The sequence below is a fragment of the Neofelis nebulosa genome, chromosome 14, assembly GCF_028018385.1.
Source record: "Neofelis nebulosa isolate mNeoNeb1 chromosome 14, mNeoNeb1.pri, whole genome shotgun sequence".
NCBI lineage: Eukaryota > Metazoa > Chordata > Mammalia > Carnivora > Felidae > Neofelis > Neofelis nebulosa.
In genome coordinates, this window is record NC_080795.1 from 13,948,916 (window position 1) to 13,968,268 (window position 19,353).

The 19,353-nt window shown below is 46.1% G+C and overlaps 1 long non-coding RNA gene across 3 annotated transcripts; it reads right to left on the reverse strand.

Moving 5' to 3' along the window:
• Positions 1–993: 993 nt before the first annotated feature.
• On the reverse strand, positions 994–13,739 carry LOC131494940 (uncharacterized). Of its 3 annotated transcripts, XR_009253665.1 has the most exons (6): positions 13,357–13,736; positions 11,273–11,713; positions 10,670–10,734; positions 4,370–4,864; positions 1,841–2,013; positions 994–1,316 (listed from the first exon to the last, which is right to left on the reverse strand). It is a non-coding gene; the product is annotated as an uncharacterized LOC131494940 (long non-coding RNA). The 3 variants fall into 3 exon arrangements; XR_009253666.1 differs by lacking the exons at positions 994–1,316; positions 1,841–2,013 and having other exon boundaries at positions 4,641–4,864; positions 13,357–13,427; positions 13,529–13,739; XR_009253667.1 differs by lacking the exons at positions 994–1,316; positions 1,841–2,013 and having other exon boundaries at positions 4,641–4,864; positions 11,273–11,412; positions 11,616–11,713; positions 13,357–13,730.
• Positions 13,740–19,353: the final 5,614 nt, after the last annotated feature.

Consider the following 19,353-nt stretch of genomic DNA (forward strand, 5'->3'; position numbering starts at 1 on the left):
TCTCTAGGGGCACCATAGAGCCTCCCTCTCCTGCCAGCAGAGAAATCTCTCTCCCTTATCCCTTCTCCCTTTTCTACCTTCCTTGACCCCTTGGTCTCCTCAATCTTTCTGCTACCTGCTCTCTCCTCGTGTTCAGTCTCTGGCTTAGTTCTAGTTGAGGCAGATGTTGGTATTGGAAGGATGGACATTGCTTGTTTGCAACTTTTCAGGAGCTTCCCAGATGAAATTTGAAGCCAGTGCCCATCACAGAGGGAAGGAGAGTCTGAAGAGGTGATAGGCCACTCGAGGTCAGTAGGTAGCAGTTTTAACAAGTGAGGGGAACTTCTATACAAGGCTTATCTGAGGCACCAGCACGAACAGATCCTTGCACCTGCCTGCCAAATCTAAGTTTGTAAAGAGACTCTAACTGGACTCAGTCACGTGTCCCATGAAAGTGTTTTCAAAACCACATCACCATCTCAAGGCCATCTCCTTGGACGGAGCAGCCTGTGGGAATGGGAAAGACAAGTGGAACCCACATTCCAAGGTCAGGGAACAGGGTGAGGAGCCTCCAAGTGCCTGGGACCGGCTCATGGGTCAGCTGGCAGTCACATCTGTTTGGTGACCTTGCTCAGTAGAAATCGGAAAAAGACTATGTGTCCTATTCCCTCAGTTGCAATACCTAAGGCATCTGTGTTCCCTTCTGGCTCAGAGAAGTGGGAGGATGTGAGGCAGGTGGGGGCGGGGGGCAGAAAACAACTACCCCCCTCCCCGAGAGTTCCTGCTCTGTGCAAGCGAGTTGAGAGCTAGGAAGCAAAGCATTCCTCTACTGGATCACAAACTAAAGACCGGTAAGCCATGTCTCATAAACGATATTATCCCGCTTCAGGCCACCAGGTTTATTTCCTTACATTAAACCTAGGCCTCTTGTAAACTCTGATTAAGTGCATACACTACTTGTGTGTATGTGTGGGGTGGGGGGTGCAGGGGTATAAATTGCAATACTATTAATGCAAATTTGACAATATGTATTTACGCTCGAGGTGCACCTATTCTTTGACCCAGCAGTTTCTAGAAAGTTGTCCTACATACTTCACATATGTGCAAAGGAAGTTATTCATTGTTTTTCACTGAAGCACTTTGGGAGTGAAAAAAAAAGATAAGAAATGACCCAAATGCCTATCGGCAGGAGAGAGGCTAAATACATTATGGGACAGCCATACAACAGGTCATCGTGGAGCCAAGAGAAAAGAACGGGGACTTCCGCACTGGAGACTTTCCGAGACGGAGCAAAGGAGAGGGTCACTTGTGCCAGTATGTGCAGTGTGGCACCACGTCTGAAAAGGGGAAACGGAGAATCATATCAGTATTTGTCTAAGTGTAGAATGCCTCTGAACGGTTATAAAGAAATCAGTTACCCCGGGGCAGCTGGGTGGCTCAGTCGGTTGAGCATCTGACTGCGGCTCGGGTCATGACCTCTTGGTTTGTGAGTTCGAACCCCACATGGAACTCACGGCTGTCAGCACAGAGCCCGCTTCAGACCCTCTGTTCCCCTCTCTCTGCCCCTCCCCCACTTGCACTCTCTTACATTGAAACGTAAAAAATTTGTTTTAATGTTAGAAGTTAAAAAATGAGTCGGTTACCCTAGTTATCTCAGGGAACGAGGGCTGGGGGGCTGAGTACACTTTTTAGATGTTTTAGACTTTCCTTTTATCACATGTTCAGGAAAATTCAAGTTGAAAGTAAATAAACAAAAGGTTTCGATCTCACGTCCACAGTGCCACAATCTGTGGAGACAAGGGTTACGGCTCCTCACCTGACCTAGAGCATGTCCTTGGAGCCAGTGTGACTGAGGCATCACCTGGGAGAAGATGAGGGGCTGCGGGGTTTACGTTTCCACCATCCCCACGGGCAGAGTCCCTTTCAGGGGCCGACTTAGGAGAATCCAGGTTTTCTTTTTACAAAATAAGGTGGCATTGTCTTTCATGGGCAATCAGACTCTGTTTTCACACAGTTTCTTCAGCTTGGCTGCAGCTCAAGAAAGTAAACAGCAAAAACAGGTGAACCATAAAATTAGGCCTACATCATTGGGGTGATAACAAAGGCCATTAAATCTATCATTTGGGATCTAAATACTTTAATGATACCGTAAAACTCTACCGAAAGTAGATTAATCCAGAATAATAATACAGAAAACGGCCTGATGGGAAAGTTTGAAAAATGATTCAAGCTTTCCAACTGATATGGACATTAGCACATCCCCATCCTTAATGACGTAAAGAGAAACAGCATTACCGATGCTTCATGCATCAGGGCTCAGCGGATCTGGAGGAAAAAGCAAGTGGCTTATGTAGATCTGAGAGCATTTTGATATTAAACAAACAAGCCACAATTAGGTGGGCTTGGCAAAGGCGTGTCCTGTTTATGCTTAATCGTGAGAAGTAGGTGTTTCGGATGTCTGTCCTCTACACTCTTCGAGAGATCACTCAAGCGGTGCAGGCTGCGGGACGGGAGTCAGGGGATGAGACCCAACTGAGAAGCCAAGATAGCACAGGAGAGGGAGCCCACAGAGGGGCGCAGACAATGCCAGAACGGACGAGGCTGCTCAGCCCACACCTGGGCAGGGGAGGCAGGGGCGGGGGGTGGGGAAGACACGCATTTGTACAAGGGTGCTGGCTGGGGAAGGCGGTCCTTGCTGGGAAAAACCTAAACCAAAACCAAAACCAAAACCAAACAAGGAAAGCTACTCATCTACCTTAGAAATGTCATGGGACACGTTGAAGAAAGGAGCCTGGGGACAAGGCAGAGAGGAGGGAGAAGAGCCTGGAGAAGCCGAAAGGCAAGAAGGTAGGTAGGTGACTCCTTCCTTTCAGAATGGGCGATGTCGCGAGTGTGGTAGGAAATCTTGGTGAACTTGTGACAAGGCAATTGCCCCCTCCTCCACAGCCCCATGAGAAAGGAAGAGGAAAGCTTCAGCTAAAGACCTGTATTACTTTGCAGTGCTTTTTAGAGTCAGATTTACAGGTTTTTGCCTGTGAGTGGCACCGTGCTGACGAGTATTTTTGACTTGGAAGCAAGAAAACTTCACATTTGGGGGATTGAATTCTTAAAATTGGCACATCTTTTTGGTATATTTGATGCCTGAAGCCAGTGACACGAGCACAATGAGCTTGCTCATTGTGGTCAGTGGCTTTAAAGACCTTCGGGCTGCTGGGTTTTTGTTTTATGAAAGAGGCCACATGGACACCACCTTCTATAGTGGAGTCAAATCCCACTGGGTGGGGAGGGGCGGGGGTGCCTGGGTGGCTCAGTCAGCTGGGCATCCGACTTCAGCTCAGGTCATGATTTCACCGCTCGTGAGTTCGAGCCGCACGATGAGCTCTGTACTGACAGAACCTGGAACCTGCTTTGGATTCTGTGTCTCCTCGTCTCTCTGTCCGCCCCACCCCCCTCACACTCTGTCGCTCCCTCGAGAATAAATGAACAGTAGAAAAAAATATTTTTTTTAATAAAAAAAAAAATTCCTACTCAGGGGATTAAGTTGTAAAGTGAATGCAGAAAGCAAAAGTTAAGTATAGGCAAAATTTGCATTAAAGATACTGTAAAATAAAAATACTGGTGGGGCCCCTGCGTGGCTCAGGTGTTAGGCCACTGACTCTTGATTTTGGCTCAGGCCATGATCTCACGGTTCGTGGGTTCAAGCCCCGCACTGGCCACCCTGACAAGGCGGAGCCTGCTTGGGATTCTTTCGCTCCCTCTCTCTCTCCCTCCCCCGCTCACACTCTGTCTCTCCCTCTCTCAAAATAAATAAGTGAAATTTAAAAAAATACTATAATTCACCCTTCAGGTACAGTATTCCTCGGCTGTACACTCAGGTTCGGCTCAGCCAGGGGTGTCTGAGGCCTGAGTGCACAGCCCTTCATCAGTTATTTAAGCGGTGCCAACCACACCGAGGCAGCGGCGTGGGACCAAGTTCAGTCCCCACCTGCAGGCAGATTAAGTGAGGAGGCAGAGAATACATACATGAGCAGGCAAATGAAATCCCATCGGAGAGTTTTATGTGCTGTGGAGACAAAGCAGGGAAAAGGTAGAGGCGGCACCAAGGCAAGAGTTATAATTTTATGGAGAGCGATCAGGGAAGGCCTCACTGAGGAGGGGAACATTTAAGGAAAGATTCGGGAGAAGGAAGGGTAGGAGCCGGCAGCTCTCCGGGGTGGGGGAGAGTATTTCAGACAAGGCAGCCGTAAGTGCAAAGGCCGGCCAGGGACGCGCACATCGTGGATGCGAGACACAGGGAGGAGGCAGGGAGTGAGGAAGGGCAGGGCCCGTGGAAATGGTGGGGGCCAGATCCCTGAGACCCAGGACGCCAGTGCAGAAGATTGGCTCTTACTCTGAGTGAGTTAGGAAGAAGCTGGAGAGTCCTGAGCAGAGAGTAATAATAGAAGGGGACCCGGGTTTCTAAAGAATCACTCCCGCGTGGCTGCATCGTTTAAGATCTGGTCAAGATCATCATGGTTCGTGAGTTCAATTCCCGCATCGGGCTTTCTGCTACCAGCACAGAACCTGCTTTGGATCATCCGTCCCCCCCTCTCTCTGCCCCTCCCTGCTCACGCTTTCTCTCTCTCAAAACTAAATAAACATTTAAAAAAAAAAAAAACAAATCGCTCCATCTCCTTCACGGGCAAGAGGCCACTGGGGAGCAAGAAGCAGGTCACAGGTGAGGAGTCTGTTACAACACTCCAGGTGAGAGATGGGGGTGGTCATGACCATGGCAGTGTTGGCAACAGGTGGCTGGACTTCACGGTCACCAGTCAGATGAGTTAGTCAGTTGGTAGACGTCTTCACGGCCGAAGGATCAAGTCGTCACCGGTGGACCAACCTTCCACTGTGCAAAGGGGGAAAACCAGACATTAAGTCCTTCCTGGAGTGATGCAGGACCCAGTAATCATCAAGTATTAAAATATAGAATTTCTGTCAAAAAACTGAATTTTCCTCCAATCAAGTGTTCAGAGCTAATGTCTAGTTTGCAGGAAATGTAGGTGGCGAAAAGACAAAATCAGAAAGGGGGCAGTCTGTGGGACAGGTGACCCAGTTTGTCCAAAAACAGTGATGGAATTTTTTAGATTAAAAGGATGGGGGACTGGTTCAGGAAGGTTTTCTGCCTCCAGCCCTGGTTCGCACTCCGCGTTGACAGCGCCTTCTGGAATCCACCTCCCCTGAGCTGCCCTCCCCTCCCCACACTTTCTTTATTCCTTGCCCCGGATTCCTATTCTGCTCAATGCATTTTCTATTTCTGGTTATTTTCCTTCTGTGTCATGCTGTGAATTTACAGAAGAGATTATTCGCTAGACATTTCTGAGGATCTCAATTCTCATTTTCCACCACTCCTGCTCTACAACCGTCTATTGCTGGTAGGGGTTTAGACAATAGGTCTGAATTCGAAATATGTCTGAATGTGTCTAAATTTTATTTGAATGTGTCTGTCCTCTGAGGGGAGATTTGTGGGGATTTTCCATCCTCTAGTTTTCTCAAAAGTGGTTTCCATGGGTAATTTTTCCATTCACTATGCTGATTGATCTATGATTAGTCACCTTGATCTGCCATAACAAAATACCATAGACTGGGTTGTTTAAACAGCAGAACAGAAATCTATTTTCTCACAGCGTTGGAGTCCAGAATCTGAGATCAGGGTGTCAGGATGCTTAGATTCTGGTGAGAGCTCTCTTCCTGGCTTGCAGACACTGCTTCTTGCTGTGTGCTTGCAGGGCAGAGAGAAAGAGAGCAAGCTCTCTGATATCTCTTCTTTTTTAAAAAAAAATTAATGTTTATTTATTTTTAACAGAGAGAGAGAGAGAGACGGAGCATGAGTCGGGGAGGGTCAGAGAGAGGGAGACACAGAATCTGAAAGCAGCTCCAGGCTCCGAGCTGTCAGCACAGAGCCCGATGCGGGGCTCGAACTCATGGACTGAGAGATCATGGCCTGAGCTGAGGTCGGAAGCTCAATCGACTGAACCACCCAGGTGCCCCTCTGATATCTCTTCTATAAAGGTATCAATTCCATCATGAAGGCCCTACTCTCATGACCTCATCTAAATCTGATTATTTCCCAAAGCTTCCTTTCCAAATGCCACTACATTGGAGGGTGAGGGGTTCGACAGATGAATTTTGAGTGGCCACAATTCAGTCCTAGCTGTCTATTTGATTTTCAGGGAGAAAGGTGTTTAAAAAATGAACCTGGTATCATGATCCCAGCCCCTGAAATATGATAGAATTTTCTGCTGTGCTGTGTGTGGGATACAAGAGAAAAAGAAAATCAAGGATGAATCTACAGTGTTGAGTCTGAGCAACACGAAGGATGGAGTTTCCGTTTACTGAGGTGGAAGGGAAACCAGGATTTCAGTTCTACGTGTTAAGTTTAGGACGCTTATAAGGCATCCAAGTAAAATAAGCAGGCAGACGGGAGCCTGGAGTTCAGGAAAGATCCAGGCCAGGATATGAATTTTAAAGTAGCCATGCTCTGTTTGGAGCCATGAGATGAGAGAATAGAAAGTAGGTCAACGCAGAGAGAGGAGAGAAGAAATCTGAGGACTGGACTCGGGGCAATCCAATGCGTAAGAGTCAGAGAGGTGAGGATAAATCCACTCAGATGAAGAAGCAGTTGCTAATGAGGTCAGAAGGGAATCAGAAGAGCATGTCTTCCAAGCAAAGCCAGTGTTTCCCTAAAGAAAGAGGGACAGTCTAGCTCCAGGGCTCAGGCACTGGTCACATCCCTGAATATGGAAAACTTAAGTTGAGCCCACAAGACGTGTTTCTTATTCCTCTTAGACTTCACATGCTCCAATGTCTTCATTCAAGAACCGTTTACAGTCCAGGCTTTGAGTCAGGCAAAGGACGACAAAGTCAATAACTCTGGTCTCTCCTCCTCAGGAGCTGGCTCACATTTCAGTGCAGGAAAAAGGCAGTAAATTAATAACCTCCACCAAAGGCCAGAAACCCTGCAGAAGTCAAGGTCTATATAGAACCCAGTGTGGCTAAGGGTCAAGGTAGATCAAGTGCCCTTACAGAGAGTGTGTGGCGAAATCGAGGAGTTGGGCTCTAAACCGTCCTAGGTCCAATTGCGTGGCTTTGGGCAGGTTACAATCTCTGAGCATCTGCTTCCTCATTTGCACAATGTGCATAATAGCAATAATCATAATTTATGCTACAGGATGTGCTCATGAAACGGATGTTTATCAACTGTCCGGTACGGGGACTATGCAGGTGCTCGGCAAATGTCAATCCCCTCCCCACGTTTTTGCCCTTGTACCTCTGAGCTCTTCAAGCACAGATAGCAGGTGAGTGTTTTCAGGTTGGATACGAAAATTAAGATAACAGGAGTTCAATTGCAAGTTAAAGGTCATACCTTCGGAATGAGTTGAAGATTTAGGATTAGGAGAAAGCGTCCACAAAATAACTCGCCTACAGTCTTCACAAATTCAAGGTCATGAAAGACAAAGACCGAGGAATAGATTCAAGGACACTAAGAAGACATAAATACCCGGTGTGATTTTGGGTTGGATTCTGGATCGCCCCCCCTCCCCACCCCACCCCCACATTTCTTTATTTGCTATAGACAACAATAACAAGACAATTGGCAACATTTTCATCAGTTGTGTTGATGTTGATAATTATACAGTATTATGTAAGAGAATGTCCTTGTTATTAGGGAATATATATTGAAGAATTTAAGGGTAAAAGACGGCACATCTGCAAATTTAGTCTCATGTGGTTCTAAAAAAGAATGTGTGTGCACACGTACATACATGCACATACACTCATGCAGAGCAGAGAAAGAGAATGATGATGCGAATGTGTAAAACGTCAACGGTTGGGTAATCTCGGTGAAGGATATATGGAAATTCTTTGTATATAATTGCAATTTTCCTGGAAGACTGAAATTACTTCAAAATATTTTTTTTTTAAAAAAAGAAAGCTTCTACTATGAAAGGCAAAGCAAATGACTTTTTATGTCATAACGATTCAGGAAATCCTACCCAGGAAAAAAAATCAAAATTGGCAGCCAAGCTCTGGAGTGGAAACATTAACATGGCCCCAGCCAGAGACCTGGCAGGGTTCAGAGAATTCTGGAGGCCCCAATTGGAAGTAACGGGAACTGAACTAGTAGTATCTCAACAAGGTTCATTAGTACAGCAACGGTCCTTTCTTAACATAGAATTCAACGCAAGGGCACCACTTGTGTGGTTTCCAAGAGGCCCTGAAGCCACCACATCCTTTGTCAGAACTTTCTGTTTGAGAGCAAAGAAAAGGTAAGAGCTTAATTGTAGTACCAGACCAGCAACAATCCACACACATCTGATTCCACCTGTCAATCGCTGGTTTGGGAGAATGCCTTCCAGAAAATTATCTACTGTGGTTACTCTGCCACTTTTCAGAATGCTTTTATTCATGTAAAGTAGAAGTCTGTAAACCTTACCCAAGCTATTTTAATTGCAACTTTTCAAAATCTAAATGATTCAGCCCTCCTTAATTTAACATGTACACTCAATTCTTTGTTTCTGGGAAAGAATCATTACATAGGATATGGCAAGTGTATATATATGTACAAAAGGAAAATGTGAATTAATAATCCTACTGTATTTATTACATTACATTATGTATAAAATACAATTACATATATTTATGTATAAACATATTATATATAACAAATAAATATGATAAGCCCCTGGGAATCAGTTAAAGAGTTGTCAGAATTAATAAGAACGGGTACAAAACTCACACACAAAAACCAGTGGAATGTCTGTACTCCAATTCCCCAACACACCCCTGATAAAAAAAAAAAAAACCTGTTAAAAAATTTAAAAGACATCCTCTTCTGATCAGTTCAAGGGATGCATGCTTAAAACTTTCCATTTAAGAAGGTAAACTAATAGGGGCGCCTGGGTGGCGCAGTCGGTTAAGCGTCCGACTTCAGCCAGGTCACGATCTCGCGGTCCGTGAGTTCGAGCCCCGCGTCGGGCTCTGGGCTGATGGCTCGGAGCCTGGAGCCTGTTTCCGATTCTGTGTCTCCCTCTCTCTCTGCCCCTCCCCCATTCATGCTCTGTCTCTCTCTGTCCCAAAAATAAATAAAAAACGTTGAAAAAAAAAAAATTTTAAAAAAAAAAGAAGGTAAACTAATAAATTCCATTGAAAAGTAGTAATAGACAACAAATAACTAAGAAAAATCCTAATGAGAAATGTATATGAAACTACCTAACTGAATTCAGAGATATAAAAGATACATTAGGGGCGCCTGGGTGGCTCAGTCGTTTGGGCGTCCGACTTGACTGCGTCATGATCTCACGGTCCGTGAGTTCGAGCCCCGTATCGGGCTCTGTGCTGACAGCTCAGAGCCCGGAGCCTGCTTCGGATTCTGTGTCTCCCTCTCTCTCTACCCCTCCCCCGCTCATGCTCTGTCTCTCACTCTCAAAAATGAATAAATGTTAAAAAAAAATTTTTTTTAAAGATATATTGTATGCTGCTGTATGGAAAAAGCTAAACATAAAGATGCCAGCTGTTCTCAAATTAATTTGTAGGCTTATTGTGTTCTCTATAAAACCCATGTTGGGGTGTGGGAGTTCTGAGGACTCAACAAAATAATCTAATTAATCTTAACATATAAATAGGAAAAGATACCATGTACACCTGAAACCAATATTATACTGTATGTTAAACTATCTGGAATTTAAGTAAAAAACTTGGGGAAAAATTAAATCAAAACAAATTCCTTATAAGAAGGCCAGTAAGAGAGAATTGGCCTTACACTGAAATATATTACAAAGACCTTATAATTAAACTAATGGTACTGGTATAGGAATAAGTAGAAATTAAGGAAACAAAATAGTACAAAACGGATCACGGTGTTTACAAAATGTAGTATATTTTATAGACAGTATTGTAAACAAGGAGAAAGAGATGATTATTTGATAATGATGCTAGAAAGACCATGTGTGGGATTTCTAGACTTAAAGAAAAAGGTTAACAAACATTTAAAGAAAACTATCTAGGTCTGGACCATAAGAGTCTCCTGAATTTCCCTTCTCCCATGAAGACACCGAATAACAACTCCACGTAGAACAGTTCCCTCAGAGAAATCCAGAGACCAGCAGAGTGGCTCCTATACATCAGGACACTGCGAAAGTACCCACATCAAAGTGACCAGGAGGGGCGCCTGGATGGCTCAGTCAGCTGAGCACTGGACTCTTGATTTCGGCTCAGATCATGATCTCACGGCTCATGAGTTTGAGTTCTGTGTCCGTCTCTGCACTGACAGCGTGGAGCCTCCTTGGATTCTCTCTCTCTCCCTCTCTCTCTGCCCCTCCCCCGCTCACACTCTTTCTTGCTCAAAATACATACGTAAATAAACATTAAAAATATATAAACAAACAAAGTGAGTAGGAAAGGCTGAGACGCGCTCCTGCCATAAACCCTACCGCTGGCACACGATGATGGTGCTGGGAGGGAAAAACGCCTCTCCCAGCCTCTCCCCGAGGACCCAGAGGTTTAGACAGCACATCCAGTGCCCCAGCTCCTAGGGCCGGCTCCCAGGGATGGGCCCCCAGATCGCCTAGCTCTGAAAACCAGTGGGGTTTGCACTCACAGTCCTGCAAGATGACAGCAAACAGAAGCAGTTACTAGTCAGACGTGCACTCACCTCAGCTGATCCACAGGGCTCGGTGTGGAGGGGGCATGAGGACATGCAAACCGTCCAACCTCTCCCTGGAAGGAATTTGACTGCACACTTTACAAGCTGCTGCTTGAGGACCCTGCCTCCAGTTAGCACCCATCTACGTGCCGAACGCGGATCCGTCCCAGACCCCGAAGCGGCCGGTGGGCACATCCCCCACCTCCCCTCTGGTTCACTCCAGCAGTGAAACCAAAGTGCCAGTTATCTCTCAGGAAGGAGTTGGTCCACACAGCTAGTGCCTCAACATTTACAGCCATCAGCTGAGGGATGGGCCCCTAAATCGCCTACTTCTCCTAACCAACAGGGCTTGCATTCACTAGTCCCAAAGGGCTATTAGCCAAACAAAGAAGCGGTTTTTCAACAGGCGTAGGAGCATGTCCCATGACTCTACGCTTGGGCTTAACACAGAGGAAGCAAGGGAAAATGCCCACCTCCCAGTTCCTCCCTGGGAAGGACTTAACTACATACATTCCCAGCTGCTGTCTGAGCGTCTGTTACGAAACAGCCTGCATCTACTTGGGAACTACAGGCCTCCCCTTTGGTACACAGACAGTCTTGGCACACCCTCACCTTCTGGAAGCCGCTAAGAGAAAGGCTTGAGAGTAGACCGGGAGCTCAGACCAGGCTGATGGACTTCCAGAAGCCATCCCAGTAGCCAGGGAGAGGTGTTGCTTCACCCTGGTAACACTGTGTGTTGGATGCCACTGGACCTTGGGAAGATGTGGATTTAAAAAGTAAGGCTAATGTCCATTCCCTGATGTGTCGGGGGCGGGGGGTGCCTTTCGGTGACCGTTGCTTGGCTGCCTCGGGCACTAACCAGCAGCCAGAGTTTCTATTTCATCAGAGGAAGTGAGGAGATTGTCAGCACAAAAAGCAGAGTCCTTGCGAAAGAGGCATGCCCTTTCACTTTTACCTTGCAGTGATGGCGGCCAACAAGCCAGTCATACAGCAACCTGATCGAATGCAGATTGCCATTGGTCCCAATCTGATAAACTCTGTTGGGCCTTGGTTCTATGAACAAGGAGTAGTAAACAGACAGATCTGACTCTCAAACAGTGGCTCCAAAATCCAAGCACGAACTGAGGGCTGAGATGGGATGTCGGGAGACTTGTGGTCCATGGATGCTTCAGCTTTCGCTGATCATCAAAGGGACAGGGATTGGGGGATCGTGCGCTCCAGAGTATAACGTCTACGATTTTTGCCAAGATGCCATCTGAGTCTCAGAACCATAAGCGAAGGGAAGTAGGAAGGCAAATCTAAGTAAGGACTTCCTAGGGGCATTCAGAGATGGATGAGCCACACGGTCACCTGGCCTAGGCACAGAAGGCACAGGTGGTATAATAACCACATTTTCTAGCTTCTAAATTGATGCTTGACATTTGGGCTTTCCTGACCGGGGAAAGACCGCCCCTGTCAGCACTAGCTAATTCCTAGAGGCAATAGCCCCTACTCACCACCCACATGCTTTAGTAGTGCCTTACTCTTTGGGACAATATCCCCCATCCTAATCACCCCAGGGCCAGCCATTACACAACAGAGGTAGCCCCTACCCACTGAGCCTGCTGAAATTGTGTGAACTAGCCCAGTGCTAAACCTGCTTAGCCTTCTTACCCTGCCTTGCACACTCCTACCAACAAAAGATGCGATAAAGCCACTTGCCCACAGTTCCCTTACTCTCTCTGCCTGTGACCAATACCGGTGCTTCCCTGGGTGGCCCTGCATGGCATGACATCCCCCTTCCTCTTAGAAACTACAAGTAAGAAACTATCTTTTCAATGGCAATTGTCTTCTGATCTGCCGACCTCACCGACCCTGAATAAAAAATAAATTCTAGGGGCGCCTGGGTGGCTCAGTCAGTTAAGCGTCCGACTTCGGCTCGGGTTGTGATCTCACGGTTTGTGAGCTCGAGTACTGCGTTGGGCTCTGTGCTGACAGCTCAGAGCCTGGAGCCTGCTTTTGATTCTGTGTCTCCCTCTCTCTCTGCCCCTCCCCTGCTCACGCTCTGTCTCTCTCTCAAAAACAAATAAACTTAAAAAAATTTTTCGTTTTAAAATAAACTCTACATTTTAAAACAGTGGCTGATGGATAGACCGTCAGTCTTGAGGCTAACAGATTTTAATAGCTGTATCTCAATGTTTTGAAAAGGCCACAGTGTCTAAGTGGCCCCACACTTGGACATAGACAAACTCACAAATGCAGAGTTGAATTGATCCCCTCCCAATGCATCCGGTGCCTCATGGGCTTGCTCTGGGAGGATCTGTATCTTGGGCAGAGTACAGGGGTATTAATCCACTCCCTGCACAGACCCCAGGACTGCCAGCCGCACGTGGAATTAGAAGCTACCTAAAATGGTTATTTTAAGTGACTGAAGTGGGGAGGGGGGCAGTCATTATACAGCAAAAGCTAACGGAAATACTGCCTGGCGCCCATGAGGTTAGCACTCCCTCCACCTGCAGGTGGTGAGTTCCACCCAGACCTGCACCCCTTTCCTGCACCAGAGAACTGGGTGAGCCTGATGGCGACCACAGATGTGGCAGCAGTGGTGTCCAGCCCTAGGAAGCCACTGCATCATCAGGCCACTGCAGTGCACCCCATCCTGAGAATGATTATGAGTGCTGGCCCATTGAAAAGGGAAGCAAGGATCTTTGACTCACCGTTACAGGTACGAGGGACTCGGAGGAAGCCTAGTCCATCAACCTTCCCTCTCTAGACACATAGGGAAGGACTAAAAGACAGGCATCACTGTATTGCTATTTTAAGTCCATTGGACATCACAGCCTATACACAAGATCAAAATGAGGCCACTTCCCCCTGAATTTAACATACCCGGTGGGTACCGGGCAGGGCAGTCTTCACCGCGCATGGGCACATTCTGCTCGAGTTCAATGATCACCCGCAGTAGACACACACACAGGCCAACGCTTGGGCGGGAGCCTGAGCTTATACATCACTCAGTGAATCACAAAGCCAGGCAGACCACGCCTACGACTCACACACACCAGGGGACTGGGCAAGGAGAGGAAAACACCCTGAATATCAAACCCTCTTTGGGGGAGAGATGAAGTATAAAGGGCAGGGTGGCTGACGACCCAGAGGAATTCTTACACAGGAGGCCTGTAGGGCAGCCTGCAACCTGGGCAACGGGGGAAAAAGTGGTTAAAGTATCAGCCTGTGCTGGCTTTAAAGTCCCCATCCTGCATGCCCCACGTAGGCAAACACTGCCAGCTTTTACCAATGGGATACCTCACAGCCCGTAAAATAAGTCTTGACATCGTGTCTTGGAGACAAGGCATGCCCCAACCAGAACGTTGTAAAGGACAATCCCCCCCGGAGCTGGGACCCTTCTCCGGGACTCTCCTGGCTGTAGCGGCCTGTTCACAGCACAGGCACTCTTCACTTCGGTCCCTGACTCCAGGTTCCATGTTCCAGTGACTCCATCACTCTTGTCCTTGTCCTCTTTGCTCTTGCACTCTCTGATTCCCCCTGTATACTTGGGCTGCATCCACCTCGCTGCCCCCACTTTGGACCACATTAAATCGGATTCCTGCCCTGTCTGAACCCTCGACCCACCTCCCGCACTGGCCGATCCTCGCCACAGAGGCTAGGTCCTGGCTGGGCCATCCAGTCCTCCCAAAGGACAAGGACCCAGCCAGCTAGGATGGCCACATACGTAGCAACACAGAAACATGTTTTTGATCCTGTTAACTAAATCCAGGACACAAATTATATCTGCAAATACATGACAAGGCACTAAGGGGAAGTAACAGAATTTTTAATTCAATTTTTTTCTCTTATCATGGTTACATTATTATTGTTGTTCTAAACTCTGTTCTTTTTTTTTAATTTTTTTAATGTTTTATTTATTTTTGAGACAGAGAGAGACAGAGCATGAACGGGGGAGGGTCAGAGAGAGAGGGAGACACAGAATCTGAAGAAGGCTCCAGGCTCTGAAAGGTCAGCACAGAGCCCGATGTGGGGCTCGAACTCACGGACCGTGAGATCATGACCTGAGCCGAATTCGGCCGCTTAACCGACTGAGCCACCCAGGCGCCCCTAAACTCTATTCTTAGTTCAAACTTTGTTTTATGTGTCTTGTCCCCTCAACAATGGAGCCAATCATTATTGTTAATTTCACCAAAAGATTTGCCTATATTATTTACTAGCTCCTTTGTCTCAGGATCAAGACTAGTAAAGAGGAACCAACTCACTTAGATCCTTCTGACTAGAGAAGAAAAAAATGTAAATGCTCATCTTCACTTCAAGTTATTTGATACAATTTAAAGAGAAAGGACAGTGTTAACTATTGGCAAAGTAAAGTTACTATTCTAATTGCACAAATTGAAAAGTTTTATTTTCTTATTTAACTTTATAAAAAGTGGATGAAATATATTTTTTTAACTATCAAAGAATATAAAAGAAAAAAGAAGGTATTCACTATGGGTTTAAAATCTTGAAAGACAATTACATGGGATATGAAGTGCTCAGAGTATGGGTAGAAATTTTCATGACTAAGAGAGTATATGATTTGCCCAAGATTACATGAATGACAAGAGATGGGACCAGACCCCTGGTCTCTGACTACCAGTAGACTTTCCACTCTCATCCAGCTAGGAAACTGGATGGAAGATGTGACATATAAGCCAGAGAAGAAGAAATTTTGATTTTTACTTTTTAAAAATATTTTTTCATGTTTACTTGAGAGACAGAGAGAGAGAGAGAGACAGAGAGAGAGAGAGAGGGAGGGAGTGCATGACCATAAGAGGGCAGAGAGAGAGGGAAAGAGATAATCCCAAGCAGGCCTGTCAGTGCAGAGCCCGATGCAGGGCTTGATCTCATGAACCATGAGACTGTGACCTGAGCTGAAATCAAGAGTCTGCCACTTAACCAACTGAGTCACCCAGTCTCCCCAGAAATTATGATTTTTAATTTGCCAACAGTTCAGTGTGGTCCAGGGATAATGTGGCTGACCTAAAATAAATATCGGTTGGGTTTCGTTAACGGAAATATGGAGTCTACCCATTGCCCACCATGATTATCTACTCTCCCGTTCTGAGAATCTCTGATTCTCTCAAACTTTTGAGCTTCTCCCCGAAAAATTACCAGGATGAATTAACTTGGATGCAAAAGATGTTAAAGTGGTATTGTAAGTTTCTAAAGACAATCTATATGATGAAACAGAATGACTCTAAATTAGGTTTATGAGAAATTATAATAAGTGTTAGAGAATTAGAAGCCTAGAAACATGCTATATTTATGCAAAAAGGAACAGCTTCAACAGAAAAACTAGTGATTAGGAACTTTTCCTTAAGTCCAAAAGGGAAATAATGACACGATTTAGAGTACATTTGGTTGAGACACTTTATAGGGGAAAAAATCCAATGTCAGTGTTTGTTTAAAGTGCTTCTCTTGCATGTACATTGCTTACAGTAGATGTTCAAAGAATACTTCTTAATTGATATTGTGTCTTCCCCGCAGGTGTCCCCAGAAGCATCTTTCATTATATGAAGCTCTGGTTCTTTACCCATCCAGAGAAAAACCCCACTAGCCTAAAAGTTGCTCAGTTAGGTAGAAGAGGAATGGGGATTGGAAATTTTGTATATAGACCACAAATTTATGTACATGAGACTTTCTGACCCTTAATAGATACTTAAAATTGTTTGTTTCCCTTCTTTTTACCAGGTCTTTCAGGGCATTCTCTTAGGTCAGAGTAGGAAATATCTAGTATTAGGTATAAATCTATGTTTACACAGCCATTAGGGTTTTTTTTAATGAGATATAATTGACATACAATATATTTGTTTCATATATTAGTTTCAAGTGCGCAACATATTGATTCAATAAACCATTAGTATTTAAACAAATACAGTAACTGTGTTATTAAATGTTCTTTAGGTTTCCGGTAGCCTCCTAAAATCTACTACTCTAAATGGCTGGATGTAAACACAGTTGGTTAAACCTTAGGTTAGCTGGTTCTCTTCTGACATCTAGTGTTTCTGACTCATTACTGCAAAATACCTCAGTTCATTTTAAACTGCTGTTGGAAGAAAAATGTTACATAGAATAAAAACTTTATTCATTTTATTTTTTCAAGTTTATTTATTTTGTGAGAGAGAGAGAGAGCAAGTGAGCAGGGGTGGGGCTGAGAGGGAGAGTGAGAATCCCAAGCAGGCTCTGCACTGTCAGCACAGAGCTCGATGCGGGGCTCGAACTCATGAACCATGAGATCATGACCTGAACTGAAATCAAGAGCCAGATGCTTAACCAGCTGAGCCACCCAAGTGCTCCCTCTTTATTCATTTTAGAAAGAAATTTGTTAAGTGGAGTAAACCTCAAAATAAATAGTAACACAGCTTCTGTTTGTTTTTTTTTTATGTTTATGTATTTATTTTTGAGAGAGACAGAGATAGAAAACGTGAGCAGGGAAGGGGAAGAGAAAAAGGGGGAGAGAGAATCTCAAGCAGACTATGTGCTGTCAGCACAGAGCCTGACACAGGTCTTGAACTTAAGGACCGTGAGATCATGACCTGAGCCGAATTCAAGAGTCAGCTGCTTAACCGACTGAGCCACAGGCGCCCCACAAAGCTTCTGTTTATTTCTAAGAGGCAAAAGACTCTTAGCTCTTCCCATAAGAGAAAAGTGCTGCATTTTCTTGCTAGTCTGACAGGACAGAAAGACCCAGCACGTGCGTGGGCTGTTCTCTTACTGAAGAGGACACAGGGGGAATGAGAGAGGCGGCCCTTACCGCGGGCCTGTCACATGCCGGGTGCTGGGCTTGAACGCTTCACTGTGAGCTATCACTGTGTTTGTTTTTTTTAATTTTTTTTTTAACGTTTATTTATTTTTGAGACAGGGAGAGACAGCATGAACAGGGGAGGGGCAGAGAGAGAGGGAGACACAGAATCTGAAACAGGCTCCAGGCTCTGAGTGGTCAGCACAGAGCCCGACGTGGGGCTTGAACTCACGGACCGCAAGATCACGACCTGAGCTGAAGTCAGATGCTTAACCGACTGAGCCACCCAGGTGCCCCATATCACTGTGCTTTTAGAAGCCACAGGACTGTCCTAACCACAGAAACTCAGCCTGACAGGGTATTGAGGATTTTCGTACCCTGCGGTGTGGAAATGGAGACAGCCAACAGCCAACGTGCCTTCATAAAACATCTCGTGTCAGGCCACGTGTCACATAAACTTGTGGGCACTCAAAGACATCTGGCTGAATGGAAATGAGTGTTGGCCTGTTCTTTTGAGTCCAACATTCCCATTTCATCTGGGGTGTTTCACGTAGGTGAGAGGTTGGGAAATGCTGGAGGTAATGACCTGTCAGTTGTTCCCCCAAAGCCCTTAGATGCTGACGGTTGTAGGCTGGAGAAGGATCCACTTTAGCGGTCTCTTACACATAGAAAGCAAGCCACACTTACCCGATCCTTCCTCCTTTTGTTCTTTCTTCCTTTTTCTTCTAACCCGCATGTTCCCCCACTCACACTTGGTCTTTCAGCCTGTTTCTTTCCCCCAACAGAGAAGTTTTGACACTCAGTGTGGCCCGCTGACCTGCTAACGCTTCTTAAGTGTTTACTTCTTTAAGCTGTTATCACTGAGCCACTACTGAGCCAGGCAGCATCACCTTTGGGCCCAGGCAAAGGCCCTCCTCAAAGTTGTCCAGGCCCCTTTCTAGTGCCTGGAACTGGTCAGGGTGAAGTGCTATCTGGGCTAGGTACCCCTCACCTGGACCTGGTCCTGTGTGGGTCTGGGTCACCGGAAGTACTACCTCAACATTTCCTAAGTGCCCCCACAGTGGTGACAAGCCAGCCATAGCAGAGCTACACGATTAGGGCACTTTGAGCCCAGCCAGACCCGCCTGGGCCTGTACTCCCAGTTCTCCCTTCAGGAAATGAGCGAAACCCCACTCATTCAAGGCAACGAGGTGCCCTGAGCAGCTTTCAGATTCATTCCTATGCAATTGTCCAGGTCCTGTGGCCAGACTTCAGTTCCAGGAGGGCCGCCTGGCAAGCACAATATTCCTTTCACAGGATTGCACGAGATTTGATGGCCAGAATGGTGTTGACATGTTGATTTTAAGTGACTCTCATAATGGGCACAGGACAAGTTCAGGTGTGTGGTTATCGGAGATCTACTGATCCTTGGGCTTGAGCCACTTGTTTGGGCCTGTATATTGGCCCTTACACATCCGTCTTCCAACTACAGTGTCACCTCTAGTTTACAGAATGCAAAGGCATTGGGTGGCAGCACCCATCTCTTAGCCTCCATGTCTCCGGCCACTGGAACCCAAGATGGTCAGTCCACTCTTCCCAGGAGCTCCACATGATGGGTCAGGCAGCCCTCTGGGGCAGCTATCTATCTCCCCCTAGGGCTTTCCTAACATCAACAGGCATTTCTAATCCGTCCTGTCTTGCCTCCACTGATGTAGCAATGTCAGGCTGCCCTGGGTCAGTCTTACGTCAAGCTAGACAAGAAGCAGACGTTCCTTGCCTGGATGGGACCGCTCTTCTCACTTGCCCTTGGGCCTCCTGCCAAGCCTCTGGCAGGCAGTAGTATGTGAAAGGCAGGGATATTGTCAACTCTGAAAGTGATCCCATTCTTGGAATACAGTGAGTCTAGCATAAAAAAAAAATAATAATAATAATAAAAAACATG